Source organism: Oryctolagus cuniculus, chromosome 5, assembly GCF_964237555.1.
Source record: "Oryctolagus cuniculus chromosome 5, mOryCun1.1, whole genome shotgun sequence".
Taxonomy (NCBI): Eukaryota; Metazoa; Chordata; class Mammalia; order Lagomorpha; family Leporidae; genus Oryctolagus; species Oryctolagus cuniculus.
The window spans coordinates 52,433,924-52,459,863 of NC_091436.1; the positions used below are offsets into that span (position 1 = coordinate 52,433,924).

At 42.9% G+C, this 25,940-nt stretch overlaps 1 protein-coding gene across 7 annotated transcripts in view; it reads right to left on the reverse strand.

The window, feature by feature from the left end:
* The window catches only part of SLC35F1 (solute carrier family 35 member F1), a 632,790-nt gene that overhangs the window by 442,816 nt on the left and 164,034 nt on the right, over positions 1-25,940 (reverse strand). The window lies entirely within an intron of this gene.

Here is a 25,940-nt window from a genome sequence, read left to right on the forward strand (position 1 = left end):
TCCCATATGGGCACCAGAGTCCCAGCAGTTCCACTTCCGATCCAGCTGCCGGCTAATGTGTCTGGGAAAGCAGTGGAAGGTGCCCCAAGTGTTTGGGTCACTGCACCCATGTGGGACACCCAGAAGAAGCTCCTGGCTCCTTACTTCGGATCAGCCCAGCTCTAGCTGTTGTAGCCATCTGGAAAGTGAACCATTGGATCGAAGATCTCTCTCTCTCTCTCTCTCTCTCTGTAACTCTGCCTTTCAAATAAGTAAATAAATCTTCAAAAAAAAAGGAAACAAATGTTTATATCTTTATCTGTGATGTATCTGAGTATGCACCATATTTATTTCCTAAGCATCAAAATAAGTCTTTGTGCAATCTCTAGTCACAAAGTATAAAAACCAGAATTTAAGTTCTGAGCTGATCCTTAGATCATTAGTAAAGTCAACCTGAGAAATATTATTACTATCCCCAGTTTGCTAAACAGCACCTTCTTAGAATTCCAGCAGGAGGTCAAGGGTGGTAAAAGACAGGGATCAGGCCATGGGCAAACTGCTGCTTCATCCAGCACTGAAATCTCCATCAAATGTGAGAGTCCTTCATAATGCTTGTGGACCAACCATGGTCCAGATGCATACAAAATATCCTCATAATATCTCTGTGGGGTAAATCTATTATAATCTCTGACTGATAAACTAGAATATAGACTCAGAGGGGTAGGAAACAACCATCCCATAAATAATATATGACCCATGAAATAATTTGGTCTGGCCAAATTAGGGCAGGACCCATAATTCAATAAATTTATGGCAGTCTAATTTTTAACTTGATAATTTCATATGCTTGAGAATCATGTTATAAATATCCAAATGGTCCTTGGGAATAAAAAGGTTCTTTACCGGTATTAAGTAATAGATTCAAGTCCAGGTGTTCTGACCCAGAACCAGTGCCCTTAACCCTGTTCTGAGCTATGCCCCTTTAGAAAATTTCCCTCTGAATGCTGCACACAATGGATTATTTGACTCCAAAATGACTTAGGTTCATTCACTTGCTCAAAAGCACTTACTGAGCACCCACTGTGACAGAAATCTGTGCTGGGAACTGTAGGGAATTACTAAGAGAAATAAGATCAGTCCTTGCCTCCCAACAGCCCATAGTCTAGTAGGAATATAAGATTGGAATACAAACAACTATATTTCAAGATAGTCTGTGATCAGCAGTTAGAAAGGATGAAGTGTTAGGAGTATTCAGTCATACTATTACCTTCCTGAAGGCCATGTTTAATGTTTTGGCACCTACTGGGAAGCTAATTTAGCATTAAGGCTTAGAAAAAAAAAAAGTCTGCCTATATCCCATGCTTTGAGTCAGAGGAAAGATTTTAAATATCCATATTTATTTAAATTCCAAATGGCTTTGGGTTTTCCTTTCCAACAGCCCACAACACTAAAAACAATCTCACAAAATGGACTCAGGGTACTTCTACTCACTGGGAAAATGCAAAACTGTATTCACCAGGGAAGTTCCTTCCCAAGGAAGTGTTCACTGGGGAGTTGTTGGTAGTGGGAGACTGAGTGTTGGCAATGCCCTCCTTCATTCCACTTGTTCTAGTGTGGGTTCTACCATAACTCTCTGGCTCTCAGATTACCATACCTATCAACCCACAGTAAGATCTGAGCCCCTAGGAGTCCCAACCATAGAGCTGCAGGACTTGGACCCAGGAAGTAGAGCAAGAATCAGCAAATAATCCACACAAAGCTAGTCATTTCTGGAATTGTCATCAAACTGTGAACAACCCAAGCTCCTTTTTACTACATGTGCTTAGTCAGAGCATGTGATTCTTGCCTTCCTCATGCTGTAAGCCTGTCTGCAGAATCACACTAAGCAGAAACAAACAGCCAAGAGATGGAACAAAAAACACACTCCCAACAACATCCTTTTAGTGTCTGGTTCCAGTTACCTTGGACATCCTAAAGAAATAAGACAATACAAGGTATGGTTGGCTTATCACAATGTGAGTTCTGTCATGATAAGAAAATAAAATGTAGTAGCACGTACTCTATAAATGCTATATTAATGAATCTTGATGTGAATGGAATGGGAGAGGGAGCGGGAGATGGGAGGGTTGTGGGTGGGAGGGAAGTTATGGGAGGGAAAAGCCATTGTAATCCATAAGCTGTACTTTGGAAATTTATATTTACTAAATAAAAGTTAAAAAAAGAAGGCAATGGAACATAATCTCACAATAAAATATTGAATTATTTTAGCATTATGAAAAAAAAGAGCTTGGGTTCAGAACCAAATAGGTTCAAGCCCTAGCAATACCATTTAGTATCTATGAAACTATGGGCAATTTAGTAGCTCTCTCTGGTTCAATATCTTTATCCTAAAAACAGAGGTGAAGAATTGAGAGGATTAAGCAGGATAATACACATGAAGCCCTTGGTAGAATGGCTGCTGCATGGTAATTCAAAGATATTTAATAGTTATCAATGTCAATATTATCATTATTGTAATTGTGAAAGCTAATCTTGTGTGTCAACTTGGCTAGGCTATTGTGCCCAGTTATTTGGTCAAACACTAGTCTAGATGTTGCTATGAAGGTATCTTATAGATGTAATTAACATTTACAATCAGTTGACTTTGAATAGAGCATCCTTGATAACATGGGTGGGTCTCATCTAATCAAAGGCCTCAAGAGCCACTACTCTTTCTGGAACAGGAATTCTGTCATGAATGTAATATAGAAGCTCTTCTTGAGTTTCCAGCCTAACTGCTTGCTTGGCAGACTTGCCACCGCCCATAACTGTATGAACCAATTTCATGAAGTAATTCTTTCTCTTATATATATGCATGCACATAATAGACAGATCCTAGTTCTATTTTTCAAGAGAATCCTGATTGATACAATCATCATGAATGCTAGCTGTTTCCCAACCTCTTTGTGGCAGTGGCTAGAATACCATCAACAAACTGCCAATCATGAGCAGTTCATTGAAGCAAGCTGCTAGTATACTTGGTTGACCTCTGTAACTGGTCTCCAAGTAGCAAGAAATGTCCAAGCTGTCTTCATCAAAGACCAATGTCTTGCACCTCACAGTGGAACATACAAACCTAGAACAAACTTCTCTCCAGGGCTTTCACTTCATCAGCCTCTAGTGCCAATCTAATTTATGACTGTAAATTTATCATAGAAAATAACTGTTCTGAAGGCCCAGTTCACATCTTACCACAGAGGAGCCTGTGCTTCCCAAGGACCCATTTTTTTCAAAGCATCAAGTACTATGTTTTCCATCAAGTGACTTGGAGAGGATTTGTTTGTTTTCAAGCATTGCACAAAGAAAACTGATTGGCCCTTCCCTGACTAATAGGTATTGACAGCTGAAATTATAAGCTAAGACTCTGAGTACAGAAATTGATTTAGGCTGAGGAAGCTGAAAGCAATGCATTATCACCAATGATGCAAAGAAATTTCCTCCAAGTTCATCAAGGAGCAGTGTCTACCTGCTCTCTACACACTGTCAACAGCCTTCTCATGTTCACTGCAATTTATTGGCCACATACTGCAGAGCCAGGTTCTATCCTAAGCACTTTCATGTCGCTCCCCGCTTAGTGTCGTTCCTCCACGAAGAGGGGGAGCGACACTTTCAGATATGTTTTCTTGATTATAATTTTCCCAAATCTCCTTTCTACTCAGAAAAACTCACACAGCAGTATGTTTCAGGGATGGAGGTGATGAAAGTGAACATATTTTAGATGAAATGGGAGTAGAAGGAAACCTTGCCAAAAGACTCTTTAAAGCTGCAACATCTGCTAACTAAAAATAGCTGCTTATACAATCCAAAGAATGAATCCATTCTTTTCCTTCAAACTCTGGCTTGAGAAATCTATTTCCATGAATCAGTGCATCAGCTATTGATTAGTTTCTCTAATTAGCTTCTCTAATGGCTGCAACAGAAAATACAAGACCGCTTTGTAGGCAGCAAATGAAGGGAACCCAACTAGCATACATCTATGGTCTATGCCCTGAGCAGAAATTCTGACTCCAGAACTCAAAGTTTGGTGGAAGCACATCTATCCCTCCACCATTCACTCATTCATTCAACAAATATTTGTTGACTACAGTATCTACAATCTGGCAGGACTGTTTTAACTAATTAAATCAAAAAAGACAGAAATCCCCCCCAACTGCAAAAGAGAAATACCTGCTTTCATGTAGAGCTCTCTAGTGTGTATCTGCAGAATGCTCTTACATAGAAAAGTTACAGGTCTTTGGGAAGCCCCTGCTCCCAGCCTCTCCTAAGGACAGCACTCCTCCTGCCTACCCTGCAGGGTCAAAACCCCTTTTCTTCTCTTCTTAGCCAAAATAAGTACATCTTCTATCTATCATGTTTTTTGTCCCAACTTCTACTTTTGTCCTTTCAGGAGCAAGGATTATCAGAAATCTGTTGTCTGCACAGTAATTTCAAGTCCAACTCTGAAAGAAAAAGTGATAGGACTGTAGTCATGCTTGGCTTATAAATTTTTAATCAATCTCAACTCCCAGAATAGGAAGGAACTCAGAAAGCTTTTCCTCTGTCTTCATTCTTGTGTCTCTTCCTTACACATTCATTAGGATAAATGTTAATAATTACAATGGCTAAAATACTTCAGGCATGATACAAGAGCTATAAATATCTTATTTAATCCTGCTCAGTATCTTTATGATGAAAGTGTTCTTACTGGAATTTCACAGATGATATGTACTCGTGCACAGAGTTTGGTTAATTTGCTTGAGGTCACAAAGCTGGTGCACCAAATGAAATCAGACAGTGATCACCGTCAAACCCTATTCACCTTCCTCTTCCACAGCAATTATAAATCAGAACACACAATTTCAGAAAGCAGAGGTTAGGAGAACATCCTACTTCTCCATTTCTCCTCTGCAAGTGTCTCCTAGTTGGGCTCTTTGCAACAATCTTTCTGTATTCAAATTCATTATGTACACTGCAGGCAGCCATATTTGTTGAAAATGTAAAATAGTAATGCTATTCATTACTCTTAAGACAAGGCATACTCAACCAATTTCCAAAGCTACATACTCCAGCCCCTAGCACCTACTACCTACTACCCCAGCCTCTCACAAATCTTCTCACATGTGGCTGCAGCCACTGGAGCTTATTTTATTACACTAAATAAACCATGCTTCCACTACTCACAAGCTTCTGGTTCTACCTAAAACACTCTTCCTTAAAACCTCAACCCCTACCACACACACATTCTGTCTCTCACACACACATACTTCTCCTTTTATTCTGGCTATGTCCTCCTCTTTCTCCAGTTGTCATCTTAGCTGTCATTTGCCTTCCTTGATCCCTTTCATTAGCTGCTACATAGTTTTCTCTTTTACCCAGTGAGATGTTTCATGTACTCAGTACCTCACAGCAGCCAGGCACAGAGCAGGCTCAGAATTAATGAGCAAATGTATGATGAGATGGGAAAACCTTCCCCAGAGCACTTCAATCACCCAACACATTGTCTAATCCAGACCGTATCATGATTATCAAGACTGATATCCCAGACCAATATGGATATCCAGGACATCTACCAGTCACTAAAGTCCATTCTTTCTATCATTCATAGAGCCGCTTCTTGGGAAAACCAATCCCCCACACCACAGAGGTGTCCAGAATTAAAAAAAAAAAAAAAAGAAAGAAAGAAATGGTCCTGAATGGTGTCGCTCCCCCTCTTCGTGGAGGAACGACACTAAACCCTGCCTAGGCTTCATATCCGAGTCACGGCACCATTATGTCGCTCCCCCTCTTCGTGGAGGAGCAACACAGGACCCTGCGCTGTTCTTTCGTCTGCTCGGCCCTCCCCGGGTTTGCTGCTGGTTCTTCCCGGGTTGGCTACTATCCCTTCCACCTCCGTGGAAGGGCAGTTCCCCCTGGCCACATTCCCCACTTCCGCAGGGGAGCGGCACACCGCCGGCCGGCTTTCTCGGGGGCTGCACGGGTTCCCTTAGATGTTCCCCATAGATGTTCCTCGTGCATGCCGTCTCTCTCCTCCTTTATAGTCCTCCTCCGCCAATCCCAACTCGGCTGCCCACACGCCGAGTACGCTGCTCTCCAATCAGGAGCAAGTCCTACAGTTAATTGGTTGAACTGGAGGCAGCTGTGCGGAAGCTGTTTACTTCTCTCCCAGCGCCATATTGTGGGAGAGCAGATGCATAGAATAAGTCTTAATTCCAGTAACTTAGTCCAGTCCGGATTGCTCCCCACAGAATGGCATCCAGCAAATGTCAGTTTCAGGGCAAAGTGAAAGAAACATACCTTCAACTGCAAGTTAATCCCAACTCAACCTGAAATGTCAAAGAGGATACTAATTATGCTACATAATGAAAGTATGTGCAATGAGAGGGCAAGCTCCCAGCACATGGCACTGCAATCAGCTACTCAATAGTGTCTTCAAGAACCCAGACACTTTTCTTCTCCACTGCACTATCCTAAGCATCAAGAACCTCCTAAGGCTGGTTTCCTTCATTGTCAGAAGGTAGGTTCCCCTAACAGCCAGTAGGAAGATAGCTGCCTCCTTTGACAAGTCCAACAAGAGGAAGAGACCTCTCTTCCCTCACCATCAGTTGTAATCCTTCCCTTCAGTCTGATTGGGCCAACTTTGAGACCTTGGCTACCCTAAGACCAAGAATAATTTCCAGGCCCTGAAGTGTAGGAGGATGCCATGAACTTCCTGGCTTGGATTAACCATCTGGGGTGAAATGAATGTATTGGATGAAGGAATGAATGAGATTTTGGAGAACAAAATCAATAGCAATAACTGAAGGGAAAAGAACATACTCATTTCCATTTAATACAACCACCTTTCCCTCTCTCTGAGCTGGCTCCTGAAGATGCCACAAGTAAACACCCTATTTTTCTTCTCGATGTGTAGTTGTATTTCCTTTTGCTGATGCTAGCTTCTCTTCAAGTTAATCATCTGCAGACATGGTTATGTTGAGTCAGCATTTAACACTTAGAGGCTTATTGCTTATAGCAGCTCTAGATACTACTTCACTCAACCCTGCACAGCAGCAATACAGAAGACATCAAGAACATAAGCCACATGACTGTGTTACTCTTTCTTATGTAGGCAGATCTTTGATAATACTATAAAGCAAGTTTCCATGACTCCACACTAGATAAAACATACTGCTTTAGTGATACAACAAAGACTGGAGAGAGGAAGGGAAAGGATGTTACAGTTAACAATCATTGCCCTGAGTGTCACCTTTGTGGTTTTAGCATAGGAATTTAAATGCCAACTAGCCTGACACTTTCAGAAAAAAGAAAAATTATCCGATTTCTCTTCTATTCCAGTAAAGATAACTTATCAAGTTAAACTGAGCCTACCTTCACAGGGGTTACCTAAATATATTGGTGTATTAATAATTCCTTGGTTGAAGCACTAATCTAGTACATAGGATGTTTAACTTCCAAACTCACTACATGAGCTATGTGCCCACAAGACACAAGCACATATGAACCACTGCTGAAATGGCTGGGCTGTGATTTTATTCTGAGGTACCAGCACATGAGGGAGAAAGACAACACACACTTTTTTTTCAAATTTATTTGAAAGGCAGAGTTACAGAGGGGCAGAGGCAGAAAAAGACAGAGACAGAGAGACAGAGAGAGGAGAGGTCTTCCATCCGCTGGTACACTCCCCAGATGGTTTCAACGGCTGGAACTGCGCTGATCCAAAGCCAGAAGCCAGGAGCTTCTTCCAGGTCTTCTATGGACTTGGGCCATCTCCTACTGCTTTCCTAGGCCATAGCAGAGAGCTGGATTGGAAGTGGAGCAGTTGGGACTGGAACCGGTGCCCATATGGGATACCAGCACTGCAGGCGACAGCTTTACCCGCTACGCCACAGTGCCGGCCCAACAACACACTCTTTAGAAATAAACTTCCTTTACTTTGTCAGAAGGCCTTTGGACTGTACTGTTAATACATAGGGGAAATTAAGAAATCACATATTTCAGAGACTTTGTTGCATAAATATATTCTCAGGCACTTACTGAGCAGGATGCCTCTGCAAATCATCTGGTGAGGTGATGCTTGATCCCACTGAAGGCGGGTCATGGACACTCTTCTAGGACAGCAAAACTGATAAGCTGATCTCTGGGCTCTCTCATGCCAATGTGTTCTCCCCTAGCCCAACATGCCTACAGCTCTCTAATGGTACAATTTCCCTCACTGTAAAAAGCCAGCCATGTCTGCTCTTATTTACAATGATCTATGTCCCAAGGATGCCTTCAAGTATAGCTCCCATCCTTCCCTGTGACTGACTTCAGGTCTTAAGAGGAAAGCAATCTAATAGGTTACTGAAATAAAAACTGACTGGCTGGCGCCGCAGCTCACTAGGCTAATCCTCCGCCTGCGGCGCCGGCACACCGGGGTTCTAGCCCCAGTTGGGGCGCCGGATTCTGTCCCGGTTGCTCCTCTTCCAGTCCAGCTCTCTGCTATGGCCCGGAAGTGCAGTGGAGGATGGCCCCAGTGCTTGGGCCCTGCACCCGTATGGGAGACCAGGAGAAGCACCTGGCTCCTGGCTTCGTATTGGCACAGCACGCTGGCTACAGCGCGCCAGCCTTAGAGGCCATTTGGGGGGCGGGGGGGGGGGGGTGAACCAACGGAAAAGGAAGACCTTTCTCTGTCTCTCTCTCTCTCTCTCTCTCTCTCTCTCGCTGTCTAACTCTGCCTGTCAAAAAAAAAAAAAAAAAAAACTGACTAGATGGGAACAGACTTGACAGCAAGGACCTAGTCTTCTATGTGTTTGCATCTCCTAACCACACTTAAGAACTCTGTGAGACAATAACTGATCACTGAAATAATAACGAATTAACTGGATTAGAACACACCTGAGAGCAGGGACTCTAATCTTACAGAGTTCGCTTCTCCTAACTGCATTTATGACTCTGCCTTCCTTAAAGAAAATATGCAAAGGATATCTATCTAATTTTTGCTTAATTTTCCTGTGGGACAGAAGAGGCATATAAAGAAGAAATTTAACTCAAATTAACTTTTAACTGCTAGAAATTGTTTAGGAAAATATTTATTTGTGAATGGGAGTAAGAATGCTGTTCTCCCTTCCCCTTGCTTACTTTGAGCCAGGGCTTCGATTACCAAAAACTCTGTTGGCTTTCCTTCTTCAACCCACAAGGAGCCCACTGTGAATCCACTAAACAAGAATTATCTCCGCTAGCCACTCTATGCAGGAGAGGGTATCAGGCTATGAAAATGTCCTTTTCAGACACAAAGTACACTATAGCCTCTGACCGCTTTAATTCCTTGGCCAACAGCAACAAAAAGAAGAGAATCCTCAGGTACTTAATGAAATGCTTTCTACCTATGACATCAGGTAACAAAATATGACAATTTGACCAAGAAATCTTTTTATATTGTCTTCATTCATCAACCCATAGCCTAACAAATGGCAAACCTAGTGCACGGTTCATTCTATCTATATTCCCATTAACATACTTTTCACAATCACTGTTTTCTTTGACAAATAGGTGTCCAAAGAGAGCAACATGATGCTCACTGCCATAATTGCTTCAAATGTGCTTTTCCTCTGTCATCCGCAAAGGCATGCTCTCAGGCTGCAATTAACTTTCGGGCCAGGGAGGTAATAATTAGGGTCTCTTCACATTGAATGCAATTGAGTCTATTTATCAGCATTAAAGTTACAAATGATCAATTTTCTCAAACCAGGGCAGGCAGGCACTTCATTGCCTACATTTCTTTAGGCAGGAGAGCACCCATCTTTCACTGAAGAAGGTCAATCCAAAAAAACCTGTATGCTTTTAGAAGCAAGAAATAAATGTGAGGCAAGAAATAAATGTGACGCCTATACAAAAAGGAGAAAATTGTTCTTATTTTAAAGATTTTTTCCTGAAAAGCAATAAAATCATAGAACATAAACTGTTAGAGGAAACAAAAGAGGTGAAAATTTTAAAGTTAAGTCATAATATGCATTGTCACCTAGAACTGAAGTGTTAGGAAAGTGGGGAGAAAATCCTTATGGGATGACTGTTCTATAGTTGTAGCCACACTGTCAGATATAGCTAGCTCACAGATAATTCCACACTGAATGTTTTTATTTTCTTAGGTGATACCAATTCAGTGTGTTCCAAAATAGAAATAAAACACATTAAAAATAGATTATTCTTCCTGAACAAACTCTGAGCGCTCTCGCTACCCACACACAAAACCCATGATAAGGAAGTGTACAATCTGGTATGGCAGTTAAAGATCCTGGTTAGGATGCCTATGTCCCACATCAGACTACCTGGGTTACATTCCCAGCTCCAGTTCCAGATTCCAGATTGAGTAGAGACATAGGTGGGGTTCCTGGTTCTCTCTATCAGAGAGAGAGAGAGAGAGAGAGAGAGAGAGAGTCTGTGTGTGTTTATATGTGTGTAGATGCATGTGGGTGTGCCAGAGAGAAACAGAGTAAGACAGAAAGACACAGACAGATATATAGACAAAGACTCATTACAAATAATACCTAATTTGCATTATTTGAGACATAATATATATATATTAAATTTAAATATATCTATATCCCCTGAAAAATTCAGAGAGTAAAGGTAGGTGACAAAGGACAGGCCAAGATACCATGGATGGATCGTCTTTATCTTTGTCTATCTTATCTGGGATCCGAGACTTGATGATGAGATCTAGAGGTAGCATGCAGGGTCGCTGGGGTACTTCGATTATCCAGTTTCTACATCAGCAGATGAGCTCAGCCCAAGTACACAACCTTTGTAAATGTGGTATTCTCACCAAGCAAGTACAACAAGAAGACAAGTTCCCTGACCCAGCCTGCTTCCACCGGGTGGGTGCCCTAACCCCTCCCATCTAGCAGTCTGGAGCCATCCCTAAATGAACTCACCAGCATTTCAGCACTTCCTGGGTGGTGGTGGGTTCTGTTTGGTTGGTTTTGGTGATGCTTCAGACTTGGTTGGAAACCAACTGAAAACTGACTTGCACTGTTCCCAAGGACAGATCATCTCCTACCAGATGGGCTTGAAGGCCCTTGCCAAGCTTGACAGTTGTGGAGGACAAACCGTTAATTTCGTGCAGTTGCAAACATCCTTTTAACTTTGACTACCTACACACTCCAGAGAGATCAGCCCCTCGTCCAACCTCTGCTTCCCTCACTCCTGCCTGCACATACAGTCCCTGGTATTTCCCACAAGCCCTCCCCACACATCAGCAGCCCAGCAGTCTGTAAGGCTATCTGTATCTGAGAGCGCAGTGTTTCTCCAGCCTGCAGCAGGATCCAGACAGGGACAGAGACTCAAGCCAGCCATCACAAAGAGCTCCACTGATCCTGCTGGCATCTGGGCTTCCCCTCATTAGCACATTAAAGCTGCTCTGTGCCTTCCCTCAGAGCCGCTCTGTCCGTCCAGGGGCTGGCCTCTATGGAGCCTTTTAGACCCAGGCTCATTCTGAAACCTTCCAGTTCAAGAGGCACTAACCCTTTCCTAAAGCTTGTCAAGCTCGCCCATGCATGCCCCAGGTACTGAGGTTCACCCATCACCCCCAGAGACACAACCAGTCCACAGAACATACACCTGATGCCTCATCAGTCTTCTTTAAACAAATAAAAACGTTAAAGATATCCAGCTTTTAAACACGGGGAAACACACTGAGGTACACAGACCAGTGCCTTGTTCATAGATGGGTGGGTTTTACTTCAGACTCTGACAAGGCTCAGGAGAAAAACGAGGGACAGAAGGAGTGCCTGCATCAAAGTCCCCTGTGAGCAGGGGAAGCCGGTCAGCATTCATCACGGGCCCTTGACAGCGCAGAGCCACAAGAACCCCAGCTCTCCTTTTAACTTTGTGACCAGGGTAACAATTGCACAGTGCTTGGCAGTGTTCCAGGCTTTCTGCCAGATGTTATTTCATTAAAAATATCCCAAACATCCAGGAGGAAATGAAGGACTAGGATTACTGTAACTGGTTTACATAGCAGAAAATTAAGGCCCCTCAAAGCTAAGTCACTTGCCTGAGGCAGAACATAGCACATTCTAAAGGCCACCTCCCTCCCTCCCCCAGCCAGAGCTGTGGCACAGCCAGTAAAGCCACCACATGCAGTGCCGGCACCACACATGGGCACCGGCTCGAGTCCCGGCTGCTCCACTTCCGATCCTGCTCTCTGCTATGGCCTGGGAAAGTAGTAGAAGATGGCCCAAGTCCTTGCACCCACATGGGAGACCCGGAAGAAGCTCCTGGCTCCTGGCTTTGGATTGGCACAGCTCCCGCTGTTGCAGTCAATTGGAGAATGAACCAGAGGGCCTCTTTCTCTCTCTCCTCTCTCTCTCTCTGCCTCTCCTTCTCTCCTTCTCTCTGTGTAACTCTAACTTTCAAATAAATAAATAAATCTTTAAAAAAATAAATAAATAAAGGCAACCCTCCTGAGGCCCAAACACAAAATCTCTAGGTGGCCTCCAAGAAAGTCTCTCTTTTTTTAAGGATTTATATGTTTGAAAGGCAGAATTATATAGAGAAAGGGAGACACACACACAGACACACACACACAGAGAGAGAGAGAAAGCGCCATCCTCTGGTTTACTCCCCAAACGACCACAATGGCCAAGGTTGGTCCTGGCCAAACCCAGGAGCCCAAAACTCCATTACGACCTCCTACATGGGTGGTAGGGGCCCAAGTACACCCAGCCATCTTCTGCTGCTTTGCGAAGCACATTAGCAAGGAGCTGGATGGGAAGTAGAGCAGGTGGGATTCGAACCAGTGCTTATATGGGATGCTAGTGTTGCAGGCTGTGGCTTCACACCACTGTGCCCACAACTCTGGCTTCCAAATAGGGTCTCTTAATCCCCTCCTCTTTCCCTCTGTTTCATACCACACACCCAAATATAATCAGGACCCAAGTCCTACGGAGCTCCCTCAAATACACCCTGCCTCACATCCTCTCTTCTTCCTATGTGAATTCACTGAAGGTGCTGGCTTGTGGTTGGACCTACATCTGTTTCTGAGTTAATCCTTAACAAGGCATACTCTAAATAGCAATAGCTTCTTTCTGCCCATCACGCTCTCCTACCTCAAGCCAGCACAAAAGTCAAATTTACACATGACACTTTTTTAGGATGTTTCCTTTCTGACTCTTCTTTCTGTACAAGTATCTTCCACACCCCCTCTACCACCTAGCAACTTAATTCACAATTGGTAGCCTGGTCTAATGGTTCCAAGAGAAAGATAAGCCCCCAGACAGGAACTGCCTTTTATTCCCACCACTAAATCTACCAAATCACCTTCCTTGCCACCCTCTCTGCTTCCCTTCCGGTACTTTGTATGGACAGTGTCCTGACCTCTCAAAGACCAGCCCCACCTCCTGTGCTTAGGGTCCCACCACCTGAGCCTGTCCAAAGTTTCACCTCGTTCCTTGACCCCACGCCTCCCTGCAAGTGCAATTTTCACCTTTCCAATGGTCATTCCCATGAATGTTATCTCTTTTATTTAAAGACTCCCTTTACTCTCTTCCTTGTTAGGGCAAAACTTCTTAAAGTTGTGTTCTGAACTCGCCATCTCTCATTCCCTCTCACACCATTCCATTCAGGTTTCTACCTGCAACACTCCTCTGAGCCCAAGATTGCCATAGCCCCCAACATTCTCTGTGTTGTGAAGCCACTGGCATTCATTGACTGTTCCTTAATTGCTCTTAGCACAGTGCATTGATTATCATTTCCCTCTGGCAATGCTTTCTTCCCTTGGTTTCTGGACATCACTCAATCTTGGTTTCCCTCCCCCTTCAGATACCTCCTTTTCCAGTTCCTTCACTGAGTCTACCTCCTCTGCTTGACTCTGGGAGTTGATGTGCCCCATGTATTGTTTTGAGAGACCCCTCTTTTCCTCTACCTATATATCACCTCCAGATAACCACATATCAAGGGCCCAGGACTCCTGAGTCCAAATTCCAAGCCCTAATTTTGCCCCAAAATTCCATATTCCAGCTTTTCCTTTTCTACTAGATATCTCTAACTTAACTTGCCAGGAGTAAACTCTTGAGTTTATATCCACAAAACAGTTGAGGAAACTTCATAAAATTCAAGAAGTACATTAAAAGATGAGTTTATTTTGATGCAAACCAATTTTGAAATCTTTGCACAGGGGTCCAGAGCTGTGGCATAAGAGGGTAAAGCTGCCGCCTGCAGTGCCAGCATCCCATATAAGCACCAATTTGCAGCCCAGCTGTTCCACTTCTGATCCAGCTCTCTGCTATGGCCCAGGAAAACAGTAGAAGATGGTCAAAGTCCTTGGGCCTCTGCACCCACGTGGGAGACCCAGAAGAAGCTCCTGGCTCCTGGCTTCAGATTGGCCCAGCTCTGGCTGTTGCGTCCATCTGGGCAGCAAACCAGTGGATGAAAGACTCTGACTCTCTCTGACTCTGTCTCTCTCTCTCCTCTCTCTCCCCACCTCTGCCTCTCTGAACTCTGCCTTTCAAATAAATAAATAAATCTTAAAAAAGAAATCCTTGCATAGTCGTTCTTTTATAATACACATTTTTCATGAAGTTTTTGAAGATTCCTTGTATTCCTTCCCCATTTAATTGCTCATTCAATTGCTCAAGCCCAAGAAACTAAGGTTATTCTCATTCTTCTTTCTCAGTTGCTGCATCAAATCACTCGTCCCATCCTGTGATGGGACTCCCCCATGCAAATCACTCCAAACACAAACACTTGTCTCCACTGCCATTGTGGCCAGACAGTTCAGTTTCCAGCATCTCTTCCTTCCCCTTCCCACTTCTCCCACAGTTCACTCTCCAACAGCAGCCAGAGAGGGTTTTTTCAAAGCATTAACCAGATAATCCCTCTGCCTAACACCTTCAGTTTGCTCCCTTCTCACCTGGAATCGGCACCTGTCTCCCTTCCTGATCTCCTTCCCCAGCACCCTCACCTGCTTCTTGAATTCCAGCCTCCCTTTGCTTCAGTTCATTACATCTGCTACTTGCCTCATCTTAGTGCCTCTGCCTGGAATGCCCCACCTCCTGGCCCTCCGGTGGCCAGCTCATTCTGGTCATTCCAATCTTTTTTGAAATTGTGTATTTATTTAATTTACTTCAGAGATAGAGATAGATAGGGGGAGAGAGAGAGAGAGCGAGCTTGCAAGCTTGCCCAGGCCCAAGCCAGGAGAAGATCTGGGAATCACATGTGGGTGGCAAGGACCCAACTATGTGGCCAATACCTGCTGCTTCCCAGGGTGTGCATTACCAGGAAGCTGGAATTTGGAGGACAGCCAGGACTCAAAGCCAGGCATTCTGACACAGGATATGAGCTTCCCACATAGTGTCTTAACCACTAGATCAAATGCATGCCCTGGTTACTATAGTCTTAGCTTCAACGTCAGGAGATGGAAGGGTCTTTTCTATCTATCCACATCAAAACGCACTTATTACCTCTCTGCCACACTGCCCCACTTCAATCCACTGCACAGGATGGGTCACTATTTGAAATCTTCCTTATGCTTTGTATGTTGTTTGCTCCCATACTATCTCGTCCATTAGAGTGGAGGTCTTTTTTCTGAATTGTTCCCTAAAGTATCCCCAATATCTAGATTATGCCTCTACCTGGCTCAGGACTTACTCCGGAATGGTTGAGGGGCTGCTAGTCTGTGCTCTTTATAGCCTGAGATGAATCCATATTAGTGGTCCAGCCAGTCTCGCTGGGCCACATGTAATCCTGAGCCACCTTCCTCTCAGACCTGGAATCTTGTTTCCCTCAACTGCATAAAGTCTGAAAGGGAGTACTCTCACTGCCTCTCTGTGCCCTTTTCACTTCTGAAAAGTTTGCCTAACATTCCACAGGCATCTTTAGGTCAGGAGCCCCTGCTGAACTCCAGGCCATTTGGCTGAGGCCTTGATACTTAACATGGCCTTCGTTAGGCTTACCCTACAAGCTACATGTCACCCTCTGGCAATATGGAAATGCAGCACCATGATGAATACCAGTCTCATGACAAAGACCCACCCTCCAATCCATGATTAAATGAGCCTCCAGAATCTAGACTCACTGTCTACTCCCGTTTCGATATCCAGCTAGGTTCAGTGCTTTTCAAATTTTCCATTATAAAATATCATTTGGTTTCCAACAGATTGCAGACAATACTTTTGTAAAATACAATAAAAAATCAATTATGATAAAAATCAAATGGCACAAAACAAAAACTTAGCACAATACGTGGTCTGATTTTTTAATATTAGAACAAAAGCCATACAAGTGCTCTGTCAAACTGCTGCAGATATCTTTAAATTTCTTTCTTTCAATTTCTGTCTTTGTTGTGGTCTGGGTCCAAGGACCACACTCAGGTGGTTCTGGTGTCCTCCTGGTTGTCTGTTCTGCTCACTCAGCATCCAAGGTCAGACCTGGTGAGCAGATCTCTTCTCTGCAGCAGCTTTTAAATACCCTTTCAACAAACAGATGTTGAACTCCCACTATGTTCCAGACACTGTTGTGTGTCACCCCCCAAATAATCTTTCTTTCCCTGACCTGGTCCAGATTCTGTCCCAGTCACCACTTCCCTCTTTACCCTGGCTGCCTCCACCCAATTTTGACTGCTGCCTCCTCTCACCTAAATGACTGCAGTGTCTTCACAGCTGATACTCACACTCCACTCCTTCCCGTCTCCACCTAGCTTATTGATTTTGCCTAGAACAACATAGAACAACATGTTCAGGCCTGCCTCTGATTATGTCATTTTTCTATTCAAAGACTTAAAATAGTAAGAATTATTATTCTTCAGAGAATGACCTCTAACAGCTTATTGGAACACCTAGGGCTTTCTATTATTTGACCTCATCCTAAAATTTTAGCCTAATGTACTCTACTGACATTTCCTCAATCCCTATCATATCTCCAAGCTGGACACTCGATCTTCCCCCCAGTCTCTGATTTCCAACATTGGCCCATCCTCTCTCTTGCTTCTCCTTGTACATGCTCCTACCCTGCCTGTTTTTCAGCACAGCAAAGGCAAATGCCAACCAGATGCCTCCTGTCCTGTTCCCAGCACAGCATTATCTCTACCTTCTCTGTGGTCTTATAAAAGCACTAAGCTATGTGGCCACATAAAATTCTTTTACTATCTAGAAAAGATAATAATATTATTTTTTATTAAGAGAATAACATAATGTGTTATAATATTAAATTTATGGTTTTTAATGCAAAATTCAAGAACTCAAGTCAGGGGCTAAATGATAGTGTTAACTCAAGTGTTCATTAGATTGTATCAAGATATATAATAAACTATCCAGTCTTTCCACCAACCCAACATCAGGAGCCTCACATTTTAAATCTCTTCTACCTGCAACACACAAACACATGCCTAAACCCCCAAACAATTGCCTATGCACTGTCATCACACAAATACTTTCAGAAAACTTTATTTTCTTTCATAACATTGCAATGATCTTGATAGGTTCAGCCTGAACACCAAGAAGGGATTCAAATTTGTTCTCCCTATTCTTCCAACACCCTGGAGTTAGATGGACATTAATGGCTGCTTCTCATTTGATTTTTTAATGTCCTACATGAGTCAAACCCAACGGTATTCAACAAGAAAGGCCTACTGTTTGAATCTGTGTACACTTCATGTAATTTTACTGTGGGTCCAATCTTCTTTTTGAGCAGCTTTCCTAAAAGTGAAGCAGCCAAATTATGGGAATTTTAATTAGATCAGTTTGAAAATCTAACCAATTTTGTTACCTTTTTTTTTTCTAGTTTATTTAAATTGCCTCTTAGTGAGTTAGATTGAAAGGGAAGCAAGGGGCAGACATTTGACATAGTAGTTGAGATGTTGCTTGGGATACACACATCCCATATCAGAATGCCTGGGGCAGTGTCTTGGTTCTGCTCCCAATTCTAGTATTTCTGCTAATGTGACCCCGGGAGACAGCAGGTGATAGTTCAAGTGGTTGGATCCCTGCCACCCTTGTGGGAGACCTGGATTGAGTTCCAGAGTCCTGGCTTCAGCCACCCAGGCACAGCTGATGGGAATGAACCAGTGGATAAAAGATTGCACTCTCTCTCCCCCATCCCCTTTCAAATAAAGAATTTAGAAAGCATCATTTATAGAAAGGGAAGGGAAAGGAAGGGGAGGGGAGGGGGGGAGGGGAGAGGAGGGGAGGGGTGGGGAGGGGAGGAGAGGGAAAAGAGAAGAAAAGAAAAGAAAAGAGAAAAGAAGAAAAAAGAAGAGAAGAAAAAAGAAAAGGAAGGAAGGAGGGAGGGAGGGAGGGAGGGGAAGGAGAGAATATTAGCTCCACCACAGGCACCCAGAGGCCAGCCTGTGGCTCCTGGTTCACCACTGTAATCCAGCAATGCTCAACACAGAGTACACACTCAACAAATATTGAATCCAAATTTGACTGTATAAATGAAACAGTGAACAATGGACAGATATTTGTCCAATACGATTTAGAGCAGAGTACTTCACGCCTCCTCAGAGTCAGGGACGACCACAAACAGTAGCCCTGTCAATCTAAATCTAGATATAATATACATGATTTGGTTTTTAAAATCTATTAGGTGTTCATGCAGTTGTAGTGGGTTTCCCTAATTAATCTGTATAAAATGGAAAGCAGTCACAATGGGTGGTTTATAATTTTGGAACTTGAAAAATTACACATAAGGCATTTTTAAAAATTATCATATACATTTAAGTAAATAAGTTTAGAATTTAAATTTAATAAAAAACAATATTTTTTAAATTGAGTAATAGTCTACTTAAATTACACTCATTTTGCCAATGATTAAGGTCTGACATTTTCCTAAGAAAATATTTTCTAAATCATATTTCTTTTTATTAGTCACCTTGACACTTCTAATGGAATTTCTTCTTAACTACTGTACATTCCTGCTATGCCTGTATAAGAGCAACAAGGAGTGTAATGGGGATTTCATAGGAAACAATTTATTCACATGATTCCAGTATCTAGATATTTGGAAGCATCATGGTAGGCATGACATATAACAATTCAGATTATGAATGTTAATGTTTCAAATCCCTATTTAGGTTTCTTTGTTAAAGATTCTTAAAAGTTATGTATTTGAGAGGCAGAGAGACGCAATAAGAGAAACATAGAGACAGAGCTCCCATACATTGGTTCATTCCCCAAATGCCTGCAATGGCCCAGGCTGAGATCAGCAAAAACCAGGAGCCAAATTCAATCCAGATCTCCCATATGAGTGGCAGAAACTCAAGTATTTGAGTCATCACCACTGTCTTCCTGGGTCTGCATCAGCAGGAAGCTGGAGTCAGGGGTGGAGCCAAGTCTCAAACCCAGACACTCTGATATGGGATGTGGGTGTCTTCCCCAGTGTCTTAGCTTTGGCCTCAAGCACCCACACTCCAACTAGATTTTGAGTTCCCTCAATCCAAGAACTTTTTGCCACATACTCCTCCAGAATAAGGGTCAGTATATAGAAATTGCTTAAGAATAAGTGAATATGTACTTTTATATGTCCATGCCACAGTCAGGAAATACGTGAAACATTTATATCACGTCTATGAAAGTTGAACTTCCTAAGCAAACTTCCTTAGAAACATAATCAAGAGGCCAGCATGGAACAGTGGGTTAAGCCATGGCTTAGGACGTGCAAATCCCATTGGAATGCTGGTTCAAGTCTAGCTGCTCCACTTTTGACAGCTCCCTGATAATGCACCTGGGAAAGCAGAGGAAGATGGCACAAGTACTTTGACCCCTGCCACCTACCCATGTGGGAGACATGGATGCAGTTCTGGGCTCCTAGCTCGGACTTGGTCCAGATCAGACTGTTGCCGTCATTTGGGAAGTGAGCCAGTGGATGGAATTGCTCTGTCTCTCTCTCTTTTTCTGTCTCTCTCTTTCCCGCTTCTCTTCCTTTCAAATAAGGAAAATAAATCTTTAAAAAGAGAAACATAATCAAGAATGAGTATGTTTGAACAATGTACTGTGAGTGTTCATTGTCCTGAACTCAAATGAATAAGAAAGCTAACCTAAAACCCCATGGTGGTACTTTCACATTCTGCATTATAGTTTTATGAGAAATGGCAACTAAATAATAAATCATCTCTTTCATTAAGTAACTCTAGAACTACATGGGCAGCCAGCTCAATTTCCTATACCAGTTACTTCTACAGCAGTGTACAGTATAAAAATAGATATCTATTATGATGGCTCAACAGCAGGAAAGGATTTTGAGAAAGTAAAAGGTCAAAGAAAAATTACATCAAGACACATCCATTTTGTTACACATTAATTATTTGGAAATACATCACCTTTATCCAAGAAAACCATATACTCCTTTTCTGTGAGCATTCATTTTTCTACCCACTATCCATAAACACAAGTGTACTGCCTGAAATTTTATTTTTATAAATGTGTCCTTTTAGTTAAAACAAATGTGCTGTTCAGACATCCTGTATTTACTATTGATTTTAGAAATGTCTGTTTTCAATCACACCACCCATTTTCATTTGGAATATTTTGTATCAATTATGCTTACTAGTAGCTGATCTCCTCTTTTCATTTTGACATCTGTTAGAAGGAGCAACTTGTAGAAAAGCCTCACTGTCAATTTCTCATTTGATAAAAAATGATCATTTAAATTATATGTTTTCATCAACTGACCTAATACCAACTTCAGGCAGAACCCTATTTCTTAGCAGCTATTCGACTGGTTCACAATGTACTGGCCACTTTCTTAGTAACTCAGAAAGGCTATACATACACATTTTGCCATCTTATATGGTAAGTTTTCCACCTACACACTGATTTCATTGAGGCTACCAGCCTTCCTGTGTATCATCCTTAGTGCTCTTTAATTTACAATTCAGAAAAGTCCCAGAAATTTCAAAATTAATAAAATAAATGTAAATTGAAAGTTAGTGTCAAGTCAAATAAGTGGATGGAACAGGGTCACTAGTGGTTCTGTTTTAATGCTTAAACATCTCCACTCTATGACTCAAAAAGGCAAAAATCTCTTTCTAAATTGACACAATCCAATACATCTATGTCTTACTGGGAAAAAACGGTCAAGGCTAGAGATTCACAGGTTTGTGTGTGTGTGTGTGTGTGTGTCTTCCTAGTAGGTTTATTTATTTGAAAGAAAGGGTGAGAGTGTGAGAGAGAATCTTCCATCCACTGGATCACTCTGCAAATGGCCTCAACAGCAAGGTCCAGACAGGAGCCAGGAACCAGAAACTCATGCTGGTCTCCCACATAGGCTGTAAGGGCCCAGGTCCCTAAGCCATCTTCCGATGCCTTCCCAGGCTCATTAGCAATAATCTGGATCAGAAGCAGAAGAGTCAGGGCTCAAACTAACACTCAAATATAAGATGCCAGCATCACAAGTAGTGGTTTAACCCATTGTGCCACAATACTAGCCCCAATTCACCGTTATTTTTGCTTAGGGCTGGAAATACAATATTCAAACAGGAACAGGTAAATTCACAGGCAGAACACAAAACAAGCTTTCACTCATTTTACAAAAATATTTCACTAATTATTTTAAAGGAGAAAATTTTCATGCACTTTATAGATCAGTATCTACTCCTATATGTTGCTTTAAAGAAAAAAAAAAAAGATTTATTTATCCAAAAGTCAGAGTTACAGAGAAAGAGAAGAAGAGACAGAGAGAAAGATCTTCCACCCACTGATTCACTTCCCAAATGGCCACAATGGCTAAGAATGTGCCAGGTGGACACCAGGAGCCATGAGCTTCATCTGGGTCCCCTAGGCTAGGGGGTTGAGGGAGGGGAGTGCCCCAGGCACTTAGGCCATCCTCCACTGCCATCCCAGGCCATCAGTAGAGAACTGGATTAGATGGAGTAGCCAGGACACGAATGGGCATCGCAGCCAGCAACTTTACCTGCTATGCCACAATACCAGCCCCAATATTCACTCCTATGTTTCTAAAAAATATGCTAATCAGCAATCTCTGTGAGATCTTCTGTTGCCCCTGAAGTACTTTCTTTTTATCATATCTTTTTGTCTATGTGAGGGTAATAAATGCCACTCCACACACAAAAATAAATAAATAAGTAAATAAGAGTTTCTCATATTTTTTCCTTTTGTGAATCAATGCATTACTGCACATCTTTGGAAATTAAATAAGCAGTAATTACTATGCATTTATATTTTGAATTTCTTGTATCCCACTGCCAAAACAATTACTTTAAAATTTTTGCTTATTTATTTGAGAGACAGAGAGAGAGAGCATTCCCATCTACTGGTTCACTTCCTAAATGCTAGCAATGTCCAGATCTGGACCAGCAGCTGGTAACATAATTCAGATTTCCCATGTGAATGGCAGCAATCCAATTACTTGAACCATCACCACTGCCTCCCAGGGTCAGCACTGGCTAGAAGCTGGAGTCAAGAACCAAAGGTATAACAAGACCTGCTTCCCGCACATGGGCTCTCTCTCCAGAACTTTCTCTCTCTTTCTCCTTCACCCTCTCTGTTGATCTCTCTCTCAACACCCCACCCCACTTCTTTGTCCCTTCCCTCTGGCCTATTGGATTTCCCCCCTCAATAAACCTTTTTCCTTAAAAAGTACTCTTACATGGAACTGGGGCATCTTAACTGCTAGGTTAAACATCCATCCCACCAAAACAATCTTGAGTAGGACAAGAGAAAGAATGTGACCTGTCCCATCAACTGATTTTTAAAAATTACCTAGAATCTCCTCTTTCACCAACCAGTGTCTTAGATACTATTATATTCTAATCTAATTGCTTCACAGAAAGGGAGTCAACAAGATGCCCCAACTGTCATTAACAAAATGCAGTAATTCAACCCCACAGGGAGCGGATATGGAGCTACACCAAGGAAATAAAATCATGCAGTACAATATGAGGCAATTCCATTAAGGTAACACTGCATTTTCATTCTAAGTTTCTTGAAAGAAAGTCCCTTTAATTAATTATTAATCAGTATTTCTATCTTGAACTCTCTCTAGGTAGACAGGATAAAGACAGCATATATGACTGCATTTCTTCCTCTGGGTTGGCAAGTAAGTGTGACCAAAGGCAAGCAATTCACCAGACTTGCCTGGTTCCAGGTTTAATTTCTGGTCCCACTGCACCAGCCTACCTCTCAGCAACCCTCTTTTAGGATGCGAATAGCTGATGGTGGTACAGTGCCCCCATGCAGTCACTGAAAAGACCCCCCCAGGTAGCTCGCAGCAATAGAATGCTGCTGACTGTACATCTGCATGCCAAAAGTTGAAGACATACTTTTTATATTGGCTCCTTAATCTTAGATTAGGAATTACTTTCTCCTAAGAGTTAAGTTGCTACACACCAGGGATAGATGGATGGAAACAGCTGAAGACAACGAGTAGATAGGGCAATGTAAGTGAAGGAAACAGAAGGAGAAGGAGGAAGAGAAAGAGGCAAGGAAAAAAAGGGGGAGGGGGGGAACAGTAAGATCTTGAGTTTCCAGAAAACAAAGAAGCTTATGAATTGGCCCGAGTGGGACTGCCTAGTAGACCTTCCAACACACTGTGAGTGTTCACACCACAGGAGAGCTACATGTCAATACTAGCAAAGGATCTCTACAATTCCATACTATCTGGAATAGGCTTGTATTTAGAATTTCATAGCTCAGCAGCCATTGCCAATGCTCTCTCTCAGTGACACATCATGGCATAAAAGCCAAGCCCATTAGCATGCTAAAGAAATTGCTGTGGGGCTGGTCCTCTGCCTGAAGTGCTGGCATCCCATATGGGCTCCGGTTCTAGTCTAGTCTCGGCTGCTCCTCTTCCAATCCAGCTCTCTGCTGTGGCCTGGAAAGGCAGTGGAGGATGGCCTAAGCACCTCGGCCCCTGCACCCACATGGGTGACCTGGGAGAAGCTCCTGTCTCCTGGCTTCTGGTCAGCGCAGCCATTTGAGGAGTGAAACAGAGGATGGAAGATCTTCCTCTCTGTCTCTCCCTCTCACTGTCGGTAACTCTAACTCTCAAGTAAATAAAATCTTTAAAAAATTATTGCATTGAGAATTTAAAAATGTATGCCCATTGTTTTCAGTCTCCTTACCAAAGATACTCTTCAAAGACATAGCTTATCTTTACCCTTTAAGAAGGAGAAAAAGCCACTCAGTCAACACAAAACAGAATAGTGAAAATTCTGCTGAACTTTGAAAAATAAACCATTTTTTTGTAATTCAACCTAAAAGCTATAACCCTAGAGTTCATAGATGTACCTAAGATGAAATGTCATGGACCCACCTAAGTCTGGGTATCTCCTCTGTGCATTAGGAACAGTACAACTCATGCCACAGACCACGGAAGATTTTGGATCACACAAAGTTTTACCCATGATGTTTCAGTACTTCACTTTATTTTCCCATATTGCTCCCATAGACTCACATTAGACAACGAAAATGAGCTGAATAAGTGAATTTGAATTTGTGTAGTGTTTTCTTCAATATTACGTAATTCTTAAAACCATGGTAAGGTGGGTAAGTCCAATATTATCCAACATAATTTACAGATAAAGAACCAGGACCCAGAAGTAAATGGTTCTGCTGCCAGTCACAAGAGCTGGCTAGGAGCACAGGAATGACGACCACCTCATTCTCCTCATGCCTAACACAGTGATTTTGTTATTCTGGATGAAGGTTTGTCATATATTAAGAAATACCTGATAATTAAGCAGAGATAAATGAACTGCTATACTAAGGATTTTTCCTAGTTTGTAAGAAAAATCAATAATTAAAAACATATATAGTTTAAAAATTTAAATAGCCTATGCCAAGGCATCCGCAATTAAAAAATAAAACCACAAAGAACCCATACAATATTTACTGAGCCTTCATCATCTTGATTTAGTCTGCTAATTTCAAATGCAGTATTTTTGGAAGCTGTTCTAAGCTACAAACGGAAGATCTGACTTTCTATCAACAACTCACGTCTCTCTTCAGAGTGAATTTCTTCTTGCTCGATAATAAATGGAAACATATAGTCAGCTAATATGCACTTTCAATCTTCACACGGAATTCTTGAATGGTTTGGAATTTGATATAACACAATTAAACCATGCTCCCTAAATAAGGATACTTTTCCAAGCTTCTATTTTTGTATATATTTTTGTGCTCCTTCTAGAGCTATAGACTCCAGACAGTTCAATGTGAATTCCTTGGAGGAACCTCTGCTACCCCAAAAGTGCCACACAGAAACCTGTATGAACACAGCAACCGGAAGCGTTACCCCTACAGATGCATGGAAAAGCCCTCACGCACCTAAATAAAAACACATCACCCTTTCGCTTTGTGATTTGTGTGCGTGTGTCAAGTCATCAATCCTTTCCAGTTACTTAAGTGGAAAAGGTCGCTTTGACATCACAGCTGGGTCGGGGTGCCAGAGGGACCCCCATTTCACATTACCCCAGGTCCTCATCCTAAGATGCCTGGGTGGGTTCTTGGCGGATCCACCGCGCGAATTCCGGCAGTGGAGGCGCCAGCGACCCGCGAGCGCCTTCCCCCGCTTTAGCCAGCTTCGGAATAGCCCGGCGCCTCCTTCACGCAACATTTCGCACTTTGCGTGGGTCTGGTCCAGGCCTTAGCCTCCTTTTCCAGAGTCAGAGCGGCTACTGGGGCGCCCGGCAGGCAAGGTGGGTTCCCTTCCCATGGCCCGGGATGCAGCTGCGACCCCATCCCCTGCAAGGGGGCCGTAGGCGCCGGGGCGGGGCAGGCAGCCGCTCCAGGCCGGCGACTTCCACCCTATCTGCGCAGCCCCGCGCCTTCCCGCCTCCGCCCCGGCCCCGTCCCCGTCCCGGGTCCCCTGAGCCCAGAACTGGGGTACAAATGGGAAAGGGAAGTGAAACGAAACGTGTGAATGAGGGCGCGAGTGCGGGCACGCACCGGGCTGCCTGAGACGAAAATCCCCGCCTCTCCGCGAACTCGTTCCTCGGACCAGCCCGTAGCTCC